At 47.4% G+C, this 23,615-nt stretch overlaps 1 protein-coding gene across 2 annotated transcripts in view; it reads right to left on the reverse strand.

Moving 5' to 3' along the window:
- Positions 1-23,615, reverse strand: part of RNF43 (ring finger protein 43) — a 515,152-nt gene that overhangs the window by 430,238 nt on the left and 61,299 nt on the right. The window lies entirely within an intron of this gene.

A 23,615-nucleotide genomic window follows, 5' to 3' on the forward strand; every position in this document is an offset into this window, starting at 1 on the left:
AAGTAACAGAACTCCTTCAGCAACTTGAAAAAACGTATCTTGTTTCACCATGGGTTGAACTTTGGATTGTGCTTGGCGTACCTTTTCTCCTACTTGGGCTAATCAAGATATTAACTTTGGGGATGCTGATAAAAGGGAAATATAGTAAAATGGACACAGCAAATCAGAACATCAACTTGCTCCTGAAGCCACACAATTCATCTCATCGTGAACAAAGAGACTTGACATCAGTAAACATCACAGCTGTTCCTATACCTGGTGGTATAGCATGGTGGTATAGCATGTGATAGAACTGATTATGACATCGATGGTCCGGCAGAGCTGCTGAAGATTCCACATCAATATAAGGTTTCCTTGAGTGACTTTGTTTCACCCAGCACGTTTTCTGATGATTGGGACTTTGAGACTGTTAATAACATGTCAGATTTAGAGATGTCTGCTAACTTCACAAAACATGAATACTTAGAAGGTTCATCAGATTATGCACAAATGTATTGTTATAATCACTACGGTCCTCATTACTTGCACAAATCTGCAAACCCTAGAAATGTTTATACTTTCAATCAATGGGAACATTGTCCAATGCCACCAAAAGGTATGACAAATTTCCATGCTTTTCAGGTTTTAATACCACAAATACGGAAACGTTTTACTTTAAAAAGGTTAATAAGACAGGAATGAAAAGTATGTTAACCAATACAAAGCAAGTTTATTCAGCAGCCTTTTATGCCCAGCTGTCCTCATTAGTTTCGACTTTTGGAGTGACAACATAGAAACAAAAACTGTCTGGGGCTCAAAAGACTGGCAAGTACAGGGAATAGAAGCTTTATTTCGGGCCTGCATTATCCCTGAACAAATGTTTTTGAATGACACTGTTCAACAGACATCCTGCCTTGGCCTAGCCAAGATAAAAGATTTGAACAAACCGTCTATACCTACACCTACATCTGATAGCAAAAACACTTCAGAAGGAGGGGTCGACATAAAAACTATTTTACTTAAAAACAGAGCTTATCTTGATTGAAAAAAATTGTTAATCTGGCCCACAGACACAAATAACTGTCCAGAGAGATTCCTGAACAAGACAAAAGGGTTTACAGTAACTGGGCCAGATCCAAGATATGTCCAGAGACAACATCCAGGGATACTAACAACATACAGTGTAGGAAAACTATGCCTTGAGTGGCTACAAAAATCTACACTCACAGAGGTTAAACAACACTTATCTTTACTTAAAGATGGCGTTGATTTAAGGGACTTCTTACTAGGTCCTGCGAAACAACGTCATAAACGTTTCATATACGCAGGTATATATGCCATTTATAATGAAGCTTGGAAAGAGACACAGGCAGAGACTGCATAAAGAATACGAGAAATTGATCATATTAATTTAGAGAAAGCACTTTCTGTAGTTGACAATGGGTTAACGACCCTGTCATCCAGAAATTATTCTTTGGACAGCATATTAACCTCTGCCTCTATTGACATAATGGAACAGGACTTGCTCATGCTACAGCATGGACAGTCACAATTACGTTCTATAACGCTTTTAGGCTGGACGTTACAAAATCTTTGTTCTGGTTATGTGCCATGGCGTCTAATAAACACCACATCATTGTTTTCTGTATTTAACCTTACAGATAAACAAATCAGCTTAGCACAGAAAGGTGCAGACTATACGGTGCTGAGCATTGAAAAACTGGAAAGATTACCATTAACTGTTTCGGAAAAGCCTGCAACAGAATGGATAATACACGGGATAATCACTCTGCCTGTCACAATTTTCAACTTTTAATACTGTTTGAAACATATACCAGTTCCCGTGTATGAAAGGTTGGGTAAGGAATACATAAAGTCTACCTGGGAATTACCATACACACACAGATGTTGTAGTGAGGGAAAATAGGTATTTCTTAGTGGTACACAATGCAAAAGTGCACTAAGTGGTACACTCTTATGTCAGGATATTAATTTACACGGGCCTGTGAAGGTTCTTTGAAGACATTATCCTGCAAGGTTCTCCAGCAGCAGTGATAAATCCAATTTTTAGGCAGCTTTCTAACGGGAGTTATATAATGTTGAATGATCACAGCTGTTGTGAAATGAAGCCTGGAATAGACTATCTCGTAACTGTCAGCCAGGGTCACTTGTTGTATGCAAGTATTGTTTCCTAAAGCTAAGACAGACGGGGAGTCGCCGCTATGGCCTTTACTGAACATCTCTTCTATTCGAATTGATACTTTAGGCAGAATGAAAGCCATTCTTTTACAAACAAAACGTTGCCACTGACCTTGTCCAAAGACGTATGAACTACAAGTTGCAAGGTCCTCTGCAGAGATACATGCCCTTTTATCCACAAACTGTCCAATACATTTCGTAGAAATGTTAGGTCGTATCTTGAACATGTCTGATACCAGTGGTATTGTCCATGTATTTAAGACAGTTTTTTCGGGACTGTTAGCACCTTTTGAAGCAGTCCTTGGCTTTTTTCCAAACTTCATGCACTCTGTGTTAGGCGGCCTGCCTCTCATTTTGGGACTTGCAGCAGGAATACTATTCTTGTTCCTTCTGCTCCGATATGGCAAGTCCGGTCAGCAACGACACCCAGATTACCATCGAGAACACGCTCTTGGCAATGTAGTTCCGTGAGCGCATGATACAGATCCTGGGCCTGGCTCGGTTAAGAGACCTTAATACCACGTGGTTCCTATCATTCCGACCAATCTGGCAAGATTGCATCTTACCTGTTCTACAATACCTGCAATGTGGAGAAGAATGAGTGTTGGATGTCTGTCTAACACTTCCATCAGCACTGCCAACGGATGTTGATGCCCTGCTTGGTTCGGTAACGGCCCATGCATTGTGTTGTCCCCACTGGCTACCAATCCTGATGACGGCATTCGCTGAGATCTCACAGACGCAATCTGCTGACAGGGAGATACGTGGATCGACAAGCACACAGGTACCACCTTCATCTCCATCTCCGACAAACATTGCTAATGCAACTAACGCCGACGGCGATGTTTCACATTTTTGTGCTATTGGTTTACTTAATGAGGTGGTCCAACTTTCACCTACTGTGGTAGATGATTTTTGTGCCAGCTTAGAAGTATTAATGTTTTCTCCAAATAACGAGAATGACTTTTGAAGTTAGCACATAGCGTTCTATGGGACTCTGTATTCGACCTTCACTTTTCAAAACAAAACTACCAACTTTAAGAACTCTATTTTTTCTACGATTTGACTTTTTCCAAAATTGAACTTTTTTTGGCACAAAGTAATCTGCTTAAAGTAGAACTAATCTTAAAGAACAAGAATTCTTTTAAACACTTTCAAGAGACAAAATTTAACCTTGTTAACAACCTAAACAGTATATTCTGTCATGGAATGGTCTCGATTTTTTTTCTTCTGTATTTAAGAACCATTTCATAAATGTAATTTCGTGATTAATTCTGATAAGCATTTTCCATGACACTACATGCTTTGAATGAAAATATTGCTTTTTTTAAAATGCGTACAGCACAAATGCTCATCTTTCATGTACAGCCATTTCAAATGCATTTTATGTATTTTGGAAGGGATTTATAACATCATGATTTAGATATGTTTAACATGCTTAGAATTTAGTAATATCGAACATAATAAAGTGGAGTGGGTGTTGTGGAGCATTTTAGGATCCAAGCGTAATTTGCCGGTTCATGCCCTTATATAGGTACAATTCATATTGCCCTTATATAGGCATAGAAATCCTGCCCATATTTAGACATAACCCATCCAGTCCAAATACAGGCATGGCTACTTCCATTAGTTCTAAAATGCCACAACGATTTCTTGTAAAAATCGGCTTCAGCAGTCAGGGACACCCTCTTACTTGAATATTGATTTGTCCTAGAAATCATGGCGTTTTCAAAGAACTACCATTTGGTGACAATATTATGTCCGACTAGGCAACTTCAAGGTATAAATATGCCTACACTAGCCCTAGCAAACGCACGGTGGTTCGGAGCAGCTCAACTATCTACTTGCCCGACGCAGCTCGCTACAGCAAGGGCCGAAGGAAGCCGACCCTCCGGCTGATGCACTGAAAGAGAAGCGGTCCTTTCTCTCGCTGAGAATCCAGCTCCAGTGTTTCCAAGCTCCCCTTGCGGGGTGTTGGTAAATCTAGTCCCGAGACAGAAATACCAGACCTCCGACATTCTAAAACCAAGGTACGGAGCTGATTAGACCCTAAGAGACTCTTGGTTACATTCTTGGCAAAGAAAAACTAAACCTACACTACACCTCGCTTACTTCTTCCCTCGTACTAGACTTCGGTTAGGTACATTGGGGTAGGCGTATTTTAGAAGTACAAGTTGAGAACTTTAAGCCTTTGTTATTTATGTATGTATTTATCTATGGTCTAGGAACCATACAATGCTTTTACAGTATTATTTTATAATACTCTTCTTACTGTACGCATTATACTTTTCAACCAGTATTACAACTGTAGCAGTTCACTTTACTTGCTTGAGAAAGAAGACTGTTCAATAAATCCTTTTATTGAAAACACCTGTCTCTCTATTTCTCTGCACCTCTGATGAAACGAAGCATGCACGATTGACTGTGTAAAATATCTATCTATTGTTTCCACGACTCTGGAGATCAGTTTTATTCTTGGGGAAACAAAATTGCCATGTTTATGCGGTTGTCGGAAAGGAATCCCTTCTTGTTCATTCAAGAAAGTTTCTAGTGACCTCTGAGCTAGCTGGCACTCACAATTAAGTCTAAAATATTCGATAGAGACCTAGTAGACATAATTCCTACATCAAATCTATAGGATATGTTATTCCAATGCGCAGAGCCTATTGGGAATATAGGAACTACACTACAAAGGAAATAATTGTACGAAAAAAACTATACATTCAAAGTTAAATTAACAATTAGACGTTTTTGTAGATTTGAACAGATACCACAATATCAAATGTGATTACATTTAGAAAAGAACATATTCTTTAACCAACCCCTCCCAACCGTCACTGAACACCTGGTTGCCACCTTAGATCACCATCTTGCTAAAAAGGTACCAGCTATTTTGATTGTATTTTGTGGAAGGACAAGAATAGTGGAAGGACAAGTAGCTGGTGATTGAATGAAATTTTGAGGAGCAAGCAGGTAAAATGCTAGCCAGGGTGCCATCCCCCCCTAGCGCCTTGAGACCCCCACGGGCATGTAGAGCGCTTTACAAATGCTATGATTGATTGGTTTATTGATCCCTAGACAGCTAGCTGCCAATCTTTTCTTTTCTTTCTTCGACCCCTCCTCCCTACACCTCAACCCTCAAACTCGAGCCTTCCTTTTAACCAGTGCCCAAAACCATATTTATTGGGTTAACCCCACCATAACAGCAAGTTCAGAAACTACCTTACCAGCTCACTGGAAACAGCTAAGGATTTATCAATCCGATTCCAGTGGGCTAGTACATAAACTTTGCTGTCTGATGCTAAGTGAGATGTGGGAAGGAGCATAAGAACAGTCTGTCTTTGACCACACACGGAATATCACATCTTGGACCTTTAAAACTATACATAGACATACGTGGATGTTTGTATGATCCCACATATATAAAAATATATATTTATTTCTGTGTGTATACACACACATATTTTTGACATGTTTTTGTAGCGGGAATCCCTTTTAAACGCCCCCCCTTTTTTTTCCTCCTAATCTCCCTTTACCTTTTTCCACCCCATAACCAGAGAATCCCCCTTACTTTCCTATACCTATACCTAAGCCAAACCCTAAATTGCCCTTACCTACCTTTCCCTCTTCCCAACTATAAACCTATAAAATTATCCTTACCTCTCTTTACTCGCGCCGTTGCCCCCTCCCTAATTTTTGTTAAATAACATTACTTTTTTTTATGACTTACCTATGTGGTACAGTACAACATGGTAAATAAAGGCTGCGCTGTAAAGACAGGTCCCCAGTTTAGCGGAGGTAAGAGGGGGATTTTGAAGGGGGCGGGCCCCTTGTCAAGTAATTATCAAACCCTGCCTGTATTTATATGTCAGCCCTATCCTCATATTACGAGTTCGAAATGCAGCATTTTCTGGTAATCTTGGTTCTTGAAAGAGGTTTATATTCAAAGCCTATGCTTGTAGTCTCAGAATCCCATGCCTGTGACTCCCCGTCTTGGAGACTTTAAATCCCCTGCTGGACATCAGTGCAGCCAGAGTCCTAGCCCAGACTGTATTCTTTGGCCGTTTAACTATTTGTGAGTACCCATGATGCCTAAGCCATCACAAAAGGACACTGCCTATCCCCATTCACTCAGCATCTGGAAGCACAATCAGCCTCCATGTAGCAAATGTGGAAAGACGAATTGGCACCAAAGAGCAATATTTCCTCCAATGGACCAAACCTGCAACGTCTGGGAGCTGAATTAGCTGACACCAGCTCTATCTAGCACCATAAACCACATCTGACCCCAAATCAGCTACAACAGAAAGTACAAATGGCCTCCAAAGAACCAGCCTCTCAATCTATCGGTGCTGGCTAAAAAGTCGGTAAAAATGTTAGTGGTGCGGCAGATTCTTGTCCCAGAACATCTGGGAGAAGAATCTGCCACAACACTAACGTGTTCACCTACTTTCTAAACCAACACTGTCTGAATGCGAGTGACCCACTAAAACATTCAAGCATTCCCTTTTAGTCCCTACACAAACAACTACTGAAAGCAATCCCTTCCAAACTAAGTGCACAGCTATCTGATCCCAAACTAGCAACATTTGGAAGGAAAGACAGCCCTCAAACGGGGCATTTCTATCAACTTTCCAAACTGCACCATCTAGAACACGTCTAAAAATTACAATCAATTCCTTCAAGGCTCACCAGTCCAAAAGTGCACTCTATCATCTTGCATTCTTTGCCAAGGTGCCAGTGCAGGTTCAAAAAGGGTCATGCATTTCAAAGCTAGCTCAACAGTCGGGAAACAGGATATATCAGCTTTAAAAAAAAAGAGAGAAAATGAGCTGGAGGCGTGTGAACGGCACACCTGGCACTGCAGTTTTGTCTACTTACACAACTGTGGAAACCAGACTCCTCACCTACAACAGTTAAATATAAAAGGCAAACATATACTAGCCCGGCAGCTCAGCTGGTGAAGGTTTGTATTTACGACACATGCAAAGCAGATGCAATCAACACCAATGTTTTTAATACTTGTCATGAGGAATCTAAACAGGGCAAAATGGAAAAAAACAAATAAAGACAAAACGTGATTGAAAGCTTTAATTAATCGTAATCACTGGCAATTAATCTGGGCAGTTCCCAATACAATTGTTTTTTAATCACTGTACCATTCAGTGCCATGGACTCCGATAGCAATGTGTGTTTTAGAGACGTACATTTTTTTTTGCTTTCAGCCACTGTTTTCTTTTTCAGGGCCCAGCAGCTCTCCCCACAAAGTTTTACAAAAACCATGACAAAATAACAAGTTCTAACAAAGCCAAAGGGCTGGCAGCCAACGCCAGATGCACTGGCTTTGCAATGCTTGATATTTTTGATTCTCACTGTGGTGTTACAATCTTGGGAGCACTGTCTAGACAAATTTGCATTTGGCTGGTCCAAATCCATATTGCCACACAAAGTAGACAAATAGTGGAATGGACTTAAATGAAAGTAGCCCAAAATAATTACCAGTGACTTCGATTAATTCCAACATTTCACCTGTTCCTTTCTGGGTTCCTCACAGAGTTGCCTTAAGTGGGACGGGTATGCCTAACTCACTGAGTCATACGCCTTACGCAGCACCTCGCCTGGGGTTTCCGGTACTTTAGTAGAGGCAACATGGCCTAGAAGTTCAGGCTAGACAGTCTTTCTGAGCAGTGGACAAAAAAATTGACATATGTAGTTGGGATGTGATCTTAAAAAAGATGGACCGAAATGTGGAACAGATTAATTACCAATGGCTGAGATATTAGAAGTAGTAAAGATTCATTCAAGGATTCCATTCTTCACTTTTTGCTGCACTGACTGACATCAGGATTTACCACACTCAAAAGCTAGTGTTGCAGATGGCATGGCAGAGAGAGGCACAAAGAAAATGTGTTGATGCTTCACTTCGTCATATCTGTGTCTCGTAACTTGACATGTGCCAATGGCATGTGCTCCTCATTGTATCATACAAATTCATGGAAACAATCCCAACTACCATTTTTTGGTGGAGTTGGAATAAGCCCTTCAACCCACTGCAAAGGGTACGATCTATCCTGACGCACTGGTAAAGCCAGTAAGTCTTGGTTTAATGTGCTCATATATGCAGCTAAATACATTAAATCCAGATTAGAGGCTCAGCCTGGCAATGGGGAAGGAAGGCTCCCTAGTTGCGAAGGAGTCCTTCATTCAGTTCAAAACAAGCAGCGGAGTGAGTGCAGAAAGATGCACCCCATCAGCAAATAGCATTTGGTGAGACACGAATACTCTTTTGGGCCGAGCCAAGACATGATTGACAAAGTTGCAAACCAATGACTGGAAGAGATTGGTAAAAAAAAAAGACAATAGTTGAAAGAGGCAGCGTCAAATCCTACCCTATGAACATTGGAAGCACTAGGGTTGCTGAACCGAGACCGGTCACACATACCATAGTCTCTGAAACAAATAACCCAGACTTGAGCTGCGTGTGGAGGATGGACCCTGGGCACGAACATGCTGGTCCAGCCTGAACTGAAGCCCTCGCTGGAATGGACTGCATTCACGAGGAAGCCAGGTCCCGGTTATGTACCTGTAGGCACAGGCAGGACAGAGCTACAGACACGGTGCTTACACGGCCACCTCTCAGTAAGCTTCGGAGGGTCGCAGCCAACCAGGGGGGATTTTCTTTTTACAGCAAATAACTTATAAACCATTCTGGCGTCACCGTGAGTGTTCACTTAAGTTTAGAAAATGTGTACTCGAACGCATGATCTACTCAGGCGAGCTCGCGCAGGACGTGCACAAACTCACAGCGTTAGGGAACCGTCAGAATGCAATTTTAATGTTCTCATGCTAATCAGGAGCCAGACTTGCTCCACTCTTAAAACTGAAGGAGGGGTAATTAAACGTACAAACATCGGCTCCCGCGCTGAAGCGTCTCAGAGTCCAGCTTATTAGAAAAGGATTTCAAAGCACCGGAGGCGGACGAGAACTCACACAAGTTAGTCAAGGAGCAGGGTTATTTACATGTTCTGTGCTTTCAGGCGCCCCCGCCCTGTCTTCGCACACAGCCTGCAATACAAAGAAACCTCCTGGAAGTAAACAGAAACAGGACATTACAAAGTAACAACTTGCCCAGACACGAAAAAATATATGGAAAAACATCGGCACAGAGTGATCCAGTACTCTGAAGCCGCCTATTCATATTACACTGTGTGGCACCAAGACTCTCAGTGATAAGTTTTATCACGTCAAGGGTCCCAGTGACCACTCCAGTATAACATTGAGCATCCCAGTGACCTCTCCGCATCATATCGAGCATCCCGGCGTACTCAGCTTCTCAAACAGCATCCCAGTGACCCCTCAGCATCACATCAAGCATCCCGGCGACCTGTCATTATCACATACAGCATCCCGGCGACCTTTCAGTATCACATCAAGCATCCCGGCGACCCCTCAGCATCACATCAAGCATCCCGGCGACCTGTCATTATCACATACAGCATCCCGGCGACCTTTCAGTATCACATCAAGCATCCCGGCGACCCCTCAGCATCACATCAAGCATCCCGGCGACCCATCTGCATCAGATCAAGCATCCCCATCCCAGCGACCTCTCAGCATCACATCAAGCATCCCGGCGACCTGTCATTATCACATACAGCATCCCGGCGACCTTTCAGTATCACATCAAGCATCCCGGCGACCCCTCAGCATCACATCAAGCATCCCGACGACCCATCTGCATCAGATCAAGCATCCCCATCCCAGCGACCTCTCAGCATCACATCAAGCATCCCAGGCAGCGACCTCTCAGCATCACATACATCATTCCGGCAACCAATCCAAAAATTCTTTATTTCGGCCTTTTGAGACCATAAAAGATGCAGTAAAAACATATAAAACACACTCGAACATACAATATAAAAACAATGCAAGGAAGCGAAGGACTAATTAATTCAATGCATATAAGAATCTGGGAAACTGAAGGCCCAATTAACCACAGTTCGTTACAGTTCATTTCATATTTAGAAGTTAAAAGTTACCCTTTCAGTATTTTTCCCCTTATCTGCCACATAGCCATTAAATACTTGGCTATAGCAAAAACAATATAGTGCGGGGTACTAGTCTTCAGGATTCTGTACGATTGTAGGTAGTTTCTGACGCCCAGATTCCTACACAGTGGCACTAGCCAGTACTTTCTCGGTCTGGTGTAAGCAGGGCAGAAAAACAGCACATGTATTTCGTCCTCCACGTTCGAGCTGCACCCAGGACAGAGTTTGTCGTCCAGCGTTGACCATTTACTTGTAAAGGCTTTAAGGGGCAGTGTGCCAAACCCCCACTGGATAAAAAGTTTCCTTGCAGTGATAGAAAAGATAATATCCATATATCCTTCAAAGTAAAAAGAACTTTTGGTGGCCAGAAATTGTTCAGTGAGGGTGCCGATTTTCGGAGCACACACAAGCAAAGTTTGGCTCTTGTCCTTGAAAGTCTTGGTGAGCATTTTGCGGGAGACCCCTAGACAACCTCTTTCGGGATCATCCAACAGATCAGCCAGTCCCAGTTGATAGAATTCTCGTTTTACGTATGCCACCCATGGAATTCTGTCGGAACAGTTAAGACTCAGAACGTGCTTCAGATCTTGCCTGTAGTGGGAGAGTTCACTAGTAGACCAAAGTCTATGCCAAAACCTCAATGGCTTCAGAGCCAATTCATCCCCTATTGAAGGGAGCCCCAATTCTAATCTCAGTGGTAGCAGGGGTGTACCTTGTGGTAGAGCCAACAAACGTCTAAGGAAGTTGTTTTCCACCTTGACGAGTTCTGTCCCGACATTGTGACCCCACAGCTCACCACCATAGGATGAAGCTGCTCTGGCTTGGGTTTTATACATCTCCAAGGCTGGACTAACTGGCTTGAAGGTTGAAGAATTCGAGACCTTCAGAATTGCCCCCACAATTTGTGATAACTTTAAACGGGATCTTGCTATCTGTGGACCCCAGGATAGATTTTCATGTAAAGTTACCCCCAAATAATGGAACGTTCTAACCCTTTCCAGCCTATCGGATCCCAGGGTTGGATTAGGCCTAGTTGTTGTCGAGGGATTGAATACCATGAATTTGGTTTTTTCTGCGTTGATCTCAAGGCCCTACAGAAATCCCCAAACCCATCCAGTATCCGTTGGATCCCCATCGGGGATTTGGAGAGCAGGAGAGTATCATCAGCAAACATAATTGCCAGAACCCTCCTGCCTGCCAACCTAGGGGCATCATTGTTCCTGACTTTGTCAAGGTAAGATAATTACACTGTTAACAAAGAGGCAAAACAGGGTCGGTGCGAGGACACAACCCTGTCTTACCCCCCTGAGAACTGGGAATCTAGATGACAGCGCCCCCTCCCGCACCTGACCTGGGCAAAATTTCCATCATGGAGCCTGATTATTGCCTGTAATAACTGTGGGGGAACACCTAGCTCCCTGAGCACCGCCCATAGTTTCTTGCGTGGTACCAAGTCAAATGCGGACCTCAGGTTCACGAACACCAAGTACAGACTCCCCCCTCGATCCCCACCATTTTCCAGTAGAGAAGGACGAGGCGAAAAATCTGGTCCATGGTGGACGTGTTCTTCCTGAAGCCCGCCTGGAGCGGACTAAGGATCGCATTGTCCTCCATCCAGTCCAGGAGGTGGTCCAGCAGAAGACGGGCAAAGAGTTTTTGAGGTACATCTATAAGGCTGATCGGCCTGTAGTTGGCTGGGAGCAGAGGAGAGCCCTTTTTAAAAATCGGTACTATCTCTGCCCCAAGCCAAGTACAGGGGATCTCCATCCCTCTTAAGATAGAGTTGAAAATAATAAGCAAATAGGGACCCCAGATCTCTGGTTGGTGTCTGAACAAATCTCCGGGGAGTTTATCGAGACCTGGAGCCTTCCCCGGCGCTTATCTCCCAATAGCATTTAATACATCACCCAGTGTCAACTCTAGTTTTTCATTGTGCTCAGAGGGGCTATCAAAAACTGCCTCTGTGGGAATTACAGAAGTATCTTGGTACAGTTTACTGAAGTGGGATTCCCATATTGGGGCAGCGATGTTTGGCTCTACAGCTGATTTCAGTTCCCCTGCACCTGTATGGACTAATGACCAGAATTTTCTTAAATCCCTGGTTTCCAGTGCCAATGATAGGTTGTGCCATCTATCCCAATCCCATTCGGACTTTGCATGGGCGGTGGCTTCCCTATATTTCCGTATCAGCTCAGATACTTTATTTTTGTCGGTGCCAGACTTGACCATAAAGATCAACTCTGTTTTTATCTTTTTACATGTGGAATTGTACCAAGCTGAGGTTGGTGTCCTCTTCTTCCTGCTCACGGTCTCAGGGTAGAAAACCTCTCCTAAGCTTCCAACTAGATCTGCATGAATTTGACCTAATTGCTCATTAAAGTCAGTAGCTTTGGGTTTATTAATCAGTTCATCCATTTCAACTAACTTTGGGAGCGCTAAGTCATAAGTTTTCGTAATGCACTCTGTTGAATTAACTAATTTCCCCCATCTTACCCTACATCTGTTATTAGATAGAACTAGGGTCCCTGTGTCTTGCTTTTGGTCATTAAGTGGCGTACCTTCTTTGGGCCCTGGGTGTACCATATCCAAGCAGAGAGCATTATGATCGCTATCTGCTCTTTCAATCACCCTGAAGTCCAAAACCGTGGGCCACATGCTTGTATCTACAAAAACGTAGTCCAGACGTGATTCGTGGTTCTTCCGAATGTGTTGATATTGTCCGCTATACAACCTATGTGACTAGCCACCCAGATAGTGAGTCCACCAGAAGGCCTCCCTTTGCCACCCCACCTAGCATGGACATAGAAAGTTGCATAACCCACCCTGGGGTAAGCTTCTCTAGCCAAAGCCTCCCGGCAACCCCTCAGCAGCACATCAAGCATCCCGGCGACCTCTCAGCAGCACATCCAGCATCCCGGCGACCTCTCAGCAGCACATCCAGCATCCCGGCGACCTCTCAGCAGCACATCCAGCATCCCGGCGACCTCCGCATCACATCCAGCATCCCGGCAACCTCTCAGCATCACATCCAGCATCCCGGCAACCTCTCAGCATCACATCCAGCATCCAGGCAACCTCTCAGCATCAATTACAGCATCCCGGCAACCTCTCAGCATCACATCCAACATCCCGGCGACCCCTCAGCATCATATCCAGCATCCCGGCGACCCCTCAGCATCACATCAAGCATCCCGGTGACCTCTGCATCACATCAAGCATCCCGGCGACCTCTCTGCATCACATCAAGCATCCCCATCCCAGCGACCTCTCAGCATCACATCCAGCATCCGAGCGACATCCCAGCATCACATACAGCATCCCGGAAACCCCTCAGCATTACATCGGGCATCCAGGCGGCCTCCCAGCATCACATCAAGCATCCCAGCGACATTTCAGCATCACATACAGCATCCCAGTGACCCTTCAGCATCACATTGAGCATCATGGCGGCCTCTCAGCATCACATACAGCATCCCGGCAACCTCTCAGCATCACATCTGGCATCCCGGCGACCCCTCAGCATCACATCCAGCATCCCGGCGACCCCTCAGCATCACATCAAGCATCCCGGTGACCTCGGCAACACATCAAGCATCCCGGCGACCTCTCAGCATCACATCCCGCATCCCGCATCCCGGCATCCAGCATCCCGGCGACCTCTCAGCATCACATCCAGCATCCCGGCGACATCTCAGCATCACATCCAGCATCCCGGCGACCTCGGCAACACATCAAGCATCCCGGCGACCTCTCAGCATCACATCCCGCATTCCGGCATCCAGCATCCCGGCGACCTCTCAGCATCACATCCAGCATCCCGGCGACCTCTCAGCATCACATCCAGCATCCCGGCGACCTCTCAGCATCACATTGAGCATCCCGGCGACCTCTAAGCTTCACATCCAGCATCCCAGCGACCTTTCAGCATCACATCCAGCATCCCGGCGACCTCTCAGCATCACATCCAGCATCCCGGCGACCTCTCAGCATCACATCCAGCATCCCGGCATCACATCCAGCATCCCCGGTGAGAGCCCTCGGCATCACATCAAGTATCCCAGCAATGGAGGGTGGGGCTGACAAGATGGCCGTGTAGACGCTTCTTCTACAGGCGCTCCCGTTGGCAAACCCTGAATCCGGCAACATCTTGAAGCTCAAGATCTGCATCGCCCTCCCTTTGGCTGGTGGACATTGTCGACAACCGCCTGGAGCATGCATTGGGCTCCGGCGGAATAACGGCCTGGTGGATTAACTGACTGCGCCATTTTCTCTGCCTCGAGGAGGGCTGGGCAGAGAAGCCTCCGGGGCGCACTTTAACTCAAAAGTTCATGTGCTGGGAGGACAGCCAGAGTGATGAGCCTGTCGAAGGAACGGGCTGCTGTGGGGGGCTGTCTAGCTGCTTGCCAGTGGCTCCCGGCGGGTCTCTGTACAATGCAGTCCTCTTGGCGGAACAACCCTAGGTTGGCTGGGCCGAAGCAGTGGCGAGACAATATGAAGTGCCCCACGGGCAGAAGAGGACGTGACCTTGGGCGGAGGGTAAGGGTCCCCCTGTGGACCTCTGGGTGCATGCTGCAAGGGTGAACAATCGCCTGTGGGACTATGATGCCGGGAAATGACCTGCATCGGGACTGGAGCCCCTAGCGGCTGCTGCTGGAAGGAGATAATTTGCATCTGCAGTAAGCTGGGAGGAGGCGTGGCTTTGCAAGGCTGCCGTCATATGCAGATGCTCCGATTGTCAAGGAGGCCTCCCTGCTGCATACACAATCTGAGGAATAAGCTCAGAGCAGGGATTCACAGGGCGGCCGGGGTCTCCGATGGGAGGACTAGCTTGAGGCTGAAGCAGGACCTGCAGGGTGGGCGATCGGCTGGTTTCCAACGGTGATCCTGGAGACCTGGGCAGTGGCGGTGAAAGGTCTGTAACACCAGGCAGGCTGGCCCATAGGACCAACCCCCATACAGAGGGGGCTAAGTGGACTGCGGCTGAGGTCTAGGACGAGAGGCCTGGTACGGGATCTGAAGCGGGCCTGGAAGATGGACAATCAGCTAGTACGACAAGGTGAACCTGGAGTCCTGGGCTGTGGAAGGTGAAAGGTCAGATGAAACAACAAATAGGGAACTACCGGTCTGCAAACGTTAAGACATGAAGGTGAAAGATTTGTGATATCAAGATCAATGCAAACCCAAATTCACTGAATCGAAATGAATCACATCAGCCCACCACAGTGGCGGAGCATCGTCATCTGGGAATGGTTGTACATGGATTGACTAGTGTAGCCCATTACCAGTTATCGATCCGTCCACAGTTGTATTTCGATCAGTGGTGCTGATGATTTGCAGTGCAAAGTAGTGTAAACAAATTTGCAAAAGGGGTTAAAATTGACTACCAAGACACAAATAATTTTAATAGGCGCTTTTAATAGATCCTCACTTGTTCCATTCACCTGAGGCTGATGCCGGGTGTGGGCGAGTGACTAGCATAGCGCTGATATACAAGCGGTTTTATCATCAGATTCACTCGTTTTTAACCTGTTTTTACCTGTTGTGTTGTGTCCTATTTGCACGGTATTTTAAAAAGCTGACTACTAGCTTCTGTGTTCCTCCTGCTGCTATCTCTGCACTTTCAGGCACCTGAGGCGGAAGCCGGGTGACCTTAGACCTCTTAGCATATCAATCGCTCTTCCCCTACCTCGTATTTCTTCCTTGCTCGCGCCGCGCTGCCCTGCCAGCAGCCTCCCCAGCCTTCCAGACGGTACATCGAGGTGCTAGGGGAGTCTCTGGGACCTGCAGGTGCGCATTTCTGTGGCGGCCATCTTGGGGTAGGCAGTTTCATGGGCAGCAGTCTAGTGGTGCAGACTCGCGCCGGACGGCCAGCGACACCTTAAAACTAAGTGCACTCCCCTCCGCGCAGCGGACGCGCGCTGCGGAGGCGCCAAAGGAGCGCCGAAGGAAAGCTGAAGGAAAGCCGAAGGAAAGCCCGTCTGTGCCCGTCAGCGTCCCGGAAGCGGCCGGGCGCTGGCCCGGCTATTTGGGGGAGCTTCCAGGATGATAACATTTACAAGGGATGATCTTCTTTCCCTTAGACACACTAATGGTACTTGCTCGAAGGTCTTTCCCAAATAGGTGTTCGGCCTGTGGCTATCAACCAGGCCAGGACCGTATCACCTCCCTTAACCCTCCCTCCAATAGCACTAGCTGCCTACTGCTCAATACCAGATCCTTAAGCAAGCATGCGCTTGACGTCTACAATCTTTTGATAGACTCCAGATCCGACTGTCTGTTCCTGACAGAGACCTGGCTGGGCGAGGGAGCAGGACCTGATATTGCCACTGCCACCCCCCCCCCCCGAGCCATGTTATCTACAGAAAAGACAGCCAGTGGAAAGGGGAGTGGTGTTGCCCTGATCATACACAGGCGCATCGCATGCTCTATTCTTCCCTCAGATAACATTACGGGATGTGAAGCTCTGGCCTTTTCCCTCTCCCTATCACCTCACCTCAGCAATCTTGTATTGGACTATTGGTCTACAGGCCCCCTGGCCCTATGGGCACTTGCTTTGAAGAACTCCACTCCCTGATTTCCACACTATGCCTCAGGTCCAACCACTGCTTGCTCCTGGGCGATTTCAATATTCATATGGACAAGGATGACGACCCGGACAGTATTAAGCTCAACGACATTATCTCCTCTTTAGGGTTTCTTCCGCACCTTCGGTGCCTTACACACTGTAAAGGACATATACTAGATCAAATCTTCTCTACTGTTCCTGTTGTCCTGACCTCCCTTTCTCCTGTCCTATGGTCAGACCACTTCTTAGCGAAATTTGAGATTCCTCTTACAAAAAAGAGCGTAGATAGCGGACAGTGGCGCGATGCGCTTCCCTTCAGAGCTTTCCATCGTGTCTCCCCAGCTATGCTGTCGAAGGCCTTAGAGACCCACCCATGCCTGTTATCAGGCTAGCTGGAAAAGGACCTTGATCTTTTTGCAGGGTTGGCTGACTACACAACTTGCTGACCTTGCCCCCCCCACCTCCGAGGACGCTTTCGGTGAGATCCTCTGCCCCCTGGTTTTCCCCGGCACTTGCCGTCAAACGACGGCAATGCAAAAAAGCCAAAATGATTTGGCGTAAACACTACGATGCCAGCGCTAAGGAAACCTACAGGGCAATGACTAGAGACTATCATCACAACATCACTATAGGAAGGTGGATACTATGGTTACCCCCAACTTTTTTCCTGGTGTTTTGCTGGTTTTCTGACTTAGTTGACCTGGGGCCCTGCTATTCAGGACCCCAGGCCCACTGCTCTCTCTCTAAAATGGATTCCATGTACCTTAGGTACATTTCCAATTGGTACTGGGCCACATTATCAGACCCTGTAACTCAGGGCATAGGTGTACCCAGGGCCTACCAGGGGCTGAAGCATGTATTATGCCACCCCTGGATGGCCATCTAAATCAAACACAACTGGCTGCACGACAGCTGGGGCAAGGTGGTGTAATCACCCTTTGCTTTAGATATAGTATACCTATATCTAACCCTAAAAATGGACACACAGATTCCTATCAGTCACTCCTATGGCAGGCCTTGACAATCCTGAAGGCAGAGTGCTTGGAATCGTGTGAGATGGTGCTCTGGCATGAGCTGAGCCCGTTTGCAGCTTGCGGAAACAAGTCCTAATAGCTGTTCCATGATAATGCATACCATATACTCTTAAGTGCATTATAATCCTCGCGGTTAAATGCTATCTTTGGTATCGCTTTATCAAAACATGTCGAGTAAGGTGTCATACGAATTGGAATACTAACCCCTCGCCAATTCTGGCGACGGGGTTAGCATTCCACCCTTCTAGAGGGACACGACATGTATGTAACTGTGAACCCCGGTTAAAGTTAACTCAAGCCTCAGCTCCACAAAATGGATGCTGCCACCACAGACACGAGTCTGACCTCCTGCTGCTGGGAGTCCTTCCAGCGAGGAGAGCTTGGACAAAGGGTTTCCTGTCAGGGGCGGTGCTAGCACCATCCCAGACAGGGTTTTGTGTATCCTGGGTAGAAAGGGCTTTACAGGAAGGTGACTGCAAGTGGCACCCCGGTGCTCACTACGCATCTGCCGGCTAGAACCAGTTCCAGGGGCACACCAGCCCCTGGACTGGGGAAAGTCTGGCATGGGAGAGGGGTGTAACCACCCCCCTTCCTGGTCCCACCCCTAGGGCAGGACCTAGTCACATACCCACCCCTTTCTTTAGGATAAAGGCAGGAGCGGGGACCCTTCCAAATTAGATCATCTTTGAATCAAGAAACTACTTTCTACGAAAGGAACTCTCGACTTCTTCTCAAGATTTCTCCCTTGTGGCTAAGGAGTAGTCACCCTGCATCCGCAGGCACCATCTAAGAACTCTGCGGTTTGCTGCACGTCCTTCCTCAGGAATCCGACCGACCAGCACGACGAGACCCGGCTTCCCTGGCACCTCTGACCTCTACCTACCTCTACAGCTAAGCTGAGAACCGTAGGTGCGACGAGACCTCGAGGGACCGGCCATCATCAGAACTGCACGACTTCTATCCAGCACGACCGCCGAGGGATCCTCTGGTGAGTGCTTTGGGGTCCGAGAAGCCCCGACCCTGAGCAGCTCCAGCACCGAAGTCCAGCCTCTCCACGATCTGCGTGAGGCCCTTCTGCTTTTTGCTGCTCACCGCGTTGTTTGGCTACTAGCCCGCTGGCTTGTGGCCTTCTTAACGACGCCCGACGACATCACTGCTGCTGGTCTGGTTGCTCCAGACTGGCCCTTGCTCCCTTCCAAAAGAGGAGCACCCCTGACCCTCCTGGTCCACACCAGACGCCATTTTAGGTCCACCGCGTGGGCTTGAATTTGCCAAGACTTGTTGCCCCAATCCTGGGTCCAGCGACGTCGACAGCATCATCCATCGTGGGACAGCTCGCACCTCCATCCTGGTCGCCGACAACGCCTCCTGGTCCTTGAGATCTGCAGAGCACAGCATCGCCCACTCACCTAGTCGAGGTGACTACCATCCGGTGCCCTCCTGGTGCCACCTGACTACTGGCTAGTAGTCACGAACTTGGTCCCCTCTGCTTTCAGGTGTCATCCATCTTCGATCCAGGCTTGGATCACTCGAACAATCTTCACTGGTCGCCTGCCAGCAACTTCTTTCTTCAGGCTCCTGGTTAGTCTACGAGGATTCCTGACGTCTTTTGAGACCTATGCAGCTGCAGCCCCTGGGCTAGGTAACTTCGGCATTTCGGTGCCCCAGCATAGCTTCACTATCCAAGGGTCAGGATCCACGGTCGTTTTCGACCTACCTTATCGGGTTCGCCCGAGAACACTAACTTTGTCTTTACTAGCTCCCATAGACTTTGTCCCGCATCCCGCGTGAGAGTGCACACTCTGCACCCGAGTCCCCTAGGCCTCCTACTAGTAATCTGAAGGTTCAGTAACGTAGTCCTAGCGATTCCAAAGCCTATTAGTACAGTACTTACCTGCTAGTAATTTCGCATTCCACTTTTAGAGTATATGGTTTGTCGTGCCCCTCGGGCATTTGTGTAAATTGTGCAACTTGAAGTATTTTTATAAGAGTTTTGTTGTGTGCTTAGTACCCTGTCCTCATAAAGAGTACAGGGCTGTTGTGATCTAAATAAATACACTGTTTATTTTCATAACACTTGTGTGGTGTCCTTTCACTTGGTGTTCAAGGGGTATATGTGATGGTATAACAGCTGGCTTAACACGCCCTCTAGGGTTTAGCCCGAAGACTGCTCGTATCCACGCTACTAGGATAGCTGGTCTATAAGGTTGACTTACAACCAATCACCATAAGGGTTGTTTGGACTGATGCAAAGTGCCCACTAGAATAGTGAACACTATATATCAGGCCAACTTCTCACAATCACCGCTAGCAAAAAGTCCTATCTGGCTAGAGAATAGATGACGCTTCTAACTCCTGCAAAGAAATCTTCAGGATAGTCAAGGATTTCATCTCCTCTCCCTGGTCCACTCCCAAAATTTCGCATTCAGAGTCCTGGATATCCGAACTAGCTGACTTTTTTGCCAGCAAAATCAGGACTATCCAGACCTCCTTCGGGACCTCTAACACGAGTAACCCTCCCATCTCATGGCCTCTCGATCCCTCACTGGCCTTGACAGCTCCCTCCCTCTGAAATTTTCCTTCACTGTCCCTCCAGTCCTCCTTAGACCTCCTCTCTAAATTAAAATCTGGCTCACCTCTCGACCAATGTCCTGCTAAATTCCTCGCGCAGATGGCCCCTACCCTCAACCACCTCATCAATCCAATTCTCAACCTCTCGCTCAACACAGGTGAAGTCCCTCAATCCTGGAAACCGGCCCTCATTTTGCCTCTTCTTAAGAAAGCCAACCTGAACCCTGAATCTCATGCCAACTACAGACCCATCTCCCTTCTGCCAGCTCTGGCGAAAGTAGTCAAAAAACATGTCCACACTACCCTGACCCACTTTCTAGAGACAAACGATATATTACATAAATCCAAATCTGGCTTCTGCTCCAATCTGAGCACCGAAACAGCTTTGCTTGAGGTCACCGAAGCGATCAAAGAAACCTTGGACACGGGAGGAAAAGCTATGTTGGTGATGCTGGACCTCTCCGCAGCCTTCGACACCGTCCCCTTCGACACCGTCCCCCACGACCGCCTCCTATCTAGACTCTGGGAGGTGGGTCTAAAGGGGAGGGTGTTCAGATGGTTCAGGTCTTTTCTCTCCAACCGCCAGCAAACTATCTGGGCCCCACCTTTTTCTGCCGCGATGTCGCCTCTGGAGGTCGGAGTTCCGCAGGGCTCGATTTTGAGCCCTTCACTCTTCAACATTTTTATGACCCCGCTGGCGGCCCTTGCGGAGGACTTCGGGGCCCAGATCGTGTCGTACGCTGACGACACTCAACTCCTGTTCACATGCGATAAGGGCCACGACTTCGACGGGGCGTCTATCCGGGGCTGCCTTGGGGCTGTGTTCGACTGGTTTAGTCGTCATAGCCTCAAGTGTAACTCCTACAAATCCAAAGTGCTCTTCTTCGGATGCCCCGCAGGCCCCAGATGGAAAGAGTGGTGGCCTTCCACCATGTTCCCTCCTGTCAGTGACTCAGGGGCTGCAAAAAATGCAAATGCTACTTACCAGTATGCATCTGTTCTTGGCATGTAGGGCTGCTGACATTCATATCTGTGCATAGTCCGCCACCTAGTGTTGGGTCCGGATGATTGCACATTGTTGTCCTGGAAGAGTCTTCGAAGTATCACAAGATAGGTGGCTCCTCCCCTGGACTACAGTGCGCATGGGCATCGCCTCCATCCCCAGATTGTTTTTAGCCATTGGCAGAGATGGAGTGAAGAAAGTGAGTGATGACCATGCTATGAGCATATGTGTGTATATGAATAAATACTGCAGCTGCTACAGGCGCCGGGGAGGAGGGTGGGCGATATGAATGTCAGCAGCCCTACATGCCAAGAACAGATGCATACTGGTAAGTAGCATTTGCAGTTCGAGGCATGTGGGCTGCTGAATTCATATCTGTGCATAGAATACATAGCAGTCCCTCCATTAACGGCGGCCGCCCGTGCCAGCTGCAGCAGTCTGAAAAAGCGTTTTTAGAACAGCCTGACCAACAGCTGCCTGCTGTTTGGAATGCACGTCTACACAGTAGTGCTTAGTGAAAGTATGTGTGGTAGACCATGTGGCTGCTCTACAGATGTCTTCTAAGGGAATGTTACCTAGGAAGGCCATAGAGGCCCCCAACTTCCTAGTGGAGTGGGCCCTCGGTGGGACAGTGAGAGTGCGCTTAGCTTTAGCGTAACAGATCTGAATGCACTTTACTATCCATCTAGCAATCCCCGCTTTGGAGATTGCATTTCCCTTGTGTTGTGTGGCAAAAGCAACAAAAAGTTGTTTGGTTTTGCGGAAATCTTTTGTCCTGTCCACATAGTACATCAAGGCCCTTTTCATATCAAGAGTGTGGAGCATACGCTCCGCCAGCGTCTCTGGGTTTTGGAAAAACACCGGCAATTCAATTGTTTGGTTTATGTGAAACTGTGAGACCACTTTGGGTAAGAACTTAGGGTTAGTGCGAAGCACCACCCTGTTAGCATGTACCTGGAAGAAAGGTTCTTGGATGGTGAGCGCCTGCAGTTCGCTAACCCTCCGTAGCGATGTAATTGCTACTAAGAACGCAACCTTCCAAGTTAAAAACTGGAGCTCACAAGAGTGCAGTGGCTCAAAGGAAGGACCCATCAGCCTTGTAAGAACCACATTGAGGTTCCATTCTGGAGCTGGTGGAGTCCTTGGTGGAATAACCCTTTTGAGTCCTTCCAGAAAAGCCTTGATAGCAGGGACCTTAAAGAGTGACAGGTGGTGCCTATTCTGGAGGTATGCTGCTATAGCCGACAGGTGAATGCGGATGGAAGAGTACGCTAGATTACACCGATACAGGTGAAAGAGGTAACATATGATGTTTTGAATGGAAGCGTCTAGCGGGTCAATGCTGTGGTCCACGCAGTAGATGACAAACCTCTTCCATTTAGCCGCATAACAAGCTCTAGTAGTGGGCTTCCTTGCCTCCCGAATGATGTCCATGCAATCGGGAGGAAGATTGAGGTAGCCAAACTCTAGGACTTCAGGAGCCAGATCGCCAGGTTGAGCTGTTGCGGATCTGGGTGCTGAATGTCGCCATGGCTCTGCGTCAGAAGGCTGGGAGTGAGATGAAGCCTTTGATGCGGTACCACGGAGAGTTCCAGAAACATGGTGTACCAAGGTTGGCGAGCCCACGTTGGAGCAACCAGGATGAGCGTCATCGAGTGTTGCCTGAGCTTGCGTGCCACCAGCGGTATCAGAGGTGCTGGGGGAAAAGCGTACGCAAATCTGCCTGACCAGTTCATCCACATCGCATTGCCCTGTGATTGGGGGTGTGGGAACCTGGCGGCGAAGCTTTGGCATTTTGCGTTCTCCTTTGTGGCGAACAGGTCTAACTCTGGATGACCCCACCTTTGGAAGTACGGTTGGAGTACTGATGGATGTATCTCCCACTCGTGCATCTGATGGCTGTGCCTGCTGAGCAGATCCGCCATTTGATTGTCCTTGCCCGGGAGATGCTCTGCCATGAGGAAGATGTTCCTCTGAATGGCCCACTTCCACATGCTCTGAGCCAGATGAGACAGCTGTGGAGAGTGTGTACCTCCCTGCTTCTGGATGTAGTACATGGCCGTCATGTTGTCCGTCCGGATCAACACGACCTTGTTGCACAGATGTACTTTGAACGCCTTTAAGGCCATGAAGATTGCCATCAGTTCCAACACATTGATGTGCATCTTCCTTTGCTGAAGTGTCCATAGTCCCTGCACAGTGTAGTGGAGTACATG

Source organism: Lissotriton vulgaris, chromosome 2_1 (assembly GCF_964263255.1).
Source record: "Lissotriton vulgaris chromosome 2_1, aLisVul1.2, whole genome shotgun sequence".
Classification (NCBI taxonomy): domain Eukaryota; kingdom Metazoa; phylum Chordata; class Amphibia; order Caudata; family Salamandridae; genus Lissotriton; species Lissotriton vulgaris.